Here is a 2,155-nt window from a genome sequence, read left to right on the forward strand (position 1 = left end):
CAGGACAATATCGGTACCTTTCGACTCCATAAAACTTCGGCCCATAACAAACTCGGCCTACAACATTATCGGACAATAATAAACTCGGACTATAACAAATTCGGCCTATTTCAAGAATATTTAAACGATGTTACTTACATTATTAACTGTTTGACAGATTATAAGAAAGAAAAATAAATCTTGGGGTTTACAAAACGACGGACTTAAGGCTAATGACCACTTATTTTTGTTTTCTTTTCCGTACCTATCTTTTCTGTTATTTTTCATTTGCATTTCATAGTGTAGCATATGCTTGACTTATTTGACTTTTGATAGACAGTTCATTTTCCAATCATGCATCGAAAACTTGCCACTAAAGGGATGGTTTTTTTTTAATCTTTCTTTATTGAAAAGCACTTTACGCCCATATGGATCAATGGCTTAAAACATTATACATAATAAACAGTTTACATAAAACAATGAAAATAAACAATGGAGACACTTTGAACTATAATTTTTTTCTTTTTTTTTTTTAAATCATAAAACTACATGTATGACTGAGGCATATAATTCAGTATTCATTTCTTTTTCATTTGAGGCATGTAAGGAGCGCCTGAAATATTTCAAAACCCTCAATAATTCAAATTTATTATTTCTATAAACCATAGAGCCAGGACCTCCATGATTAATGATTTCAGGATATCTTGAAATATTTCCTTGATATTTACGTAGCTCCATACTTTATATATATTCAAGGACCTCCATAATTCGATCAATTGATCTACTAATAAATATATTTTCCCAAGTAAGGAAATTCAAAAGGACCATCAGGAAACCATTTTTTTTCGGAAATAGACGACGGACATAAGCCTTAGGACAGACTGACAAATTCCTAGACTGGTTCGCCTGTCTAGATAAATATGCATAATACATAGTGATTATATATAGCGGGATCCCAATCTAACAAACTCCCGGCTACATATTTATAATGATGGAAAATTCATATTGTATGTTGGAAAAGGAAGAAAAAAGAAAGTAAACTTAGATGAATAAACTAACGAATAACTAAAATTGCATTGCTAAAGCCCCAAGACAAAGTATGTGACGTAAGATTATCTTATAAATAGTTTCGTCTTTTTGTAAATAATATAGTTAATCGTTGAGAAATGAATTAAATAAACTGTTATCTTTTAAAAGAATAAAAATGTTTGTAATTTGCCGCAGGAAAATAACCCTATAAATTGTTTCTATTGTCCACTTAATATTATTCTGTAAAGTAAGTAAAGATTTTGATAATCCTTTAATTGTTTTTACGAAACTAAATAAAATCATGTCAGTCATATAAATCTATAACATGAAAAGAGAATAGTTGATCAATAAAAAGTAACTTTAGAAAAATCAAAATTGTCTCATACTCATATGAAACTTCTATTGTAGCTCTCTATGACCATTTCAAAGATATGAATAGATGTGACTCAAATACTGAGGTACAACAATGTACCAGAAGTTAATTTTAACGTACATAATTTATCAGATGAATTGTATAACTTATTGAATGGTGCTGTAACCGAAGATGAGATTTAAAAAGTGTAAAAAACTTTAAAAAGATAAAGCTAGTGGCTGTGAAAAAATGCTTCATGAATATATAAAATGTACTGTGTATGATCTTATGCCAATGTATGGTAAACTTTTTAATTTATTATTCGATACAGGAATAGTTCCAGAGTTATATGGTATCTTGGTATTAGGACCAATATAGTATAAGTGATAAGTGAGTATTAAGCGATCTGTGTAAAGTTCTTCATTTCCAAGTTTTTGATATCTTAAATGCTCCGTTTGCAGGTATGGAGGCACTCTTAAATTGCAGGAAGCTAATACAAATAAGAAGAATAAATGTTCCGAATGAACAATAATTAAGCCGTTCCGAATATTCGTCCATGTAGACTATATTTCTACCTAAGTCTACCTAAGTATTTCCAAACGCAGGAGATCAGCTTGCTCCTCTATATTTGGCTCTATTTCACTGACACTATCACTGTTGATTACTGTGCTACCTCCGATTATGAAGTTATAATTACGTTTGATGTATGTTTCAGTATAATACTTTATTTTGATTGGCTAACTGCATATCATTTGTTATTCCGTAAGCAATTGTATTAGTCAATAAATCTTTTCA

The sequence above is a fragment of the Mytilus trossulus genome, chromosome 9, assembly GCF_036588685.1.
Source record: "Mytilus trossulus isolate FHL-02 chromosome 9, PNRI_Mtr1.1.1.hap1, whole genome shotgun sequence".
NCBI classification, from domain to species: Eukaryota; Metazoa; Mollusca; class Bivalvia; order Mytilida; family Mytilidae; genus Mytilus; species Mytilus trossulus.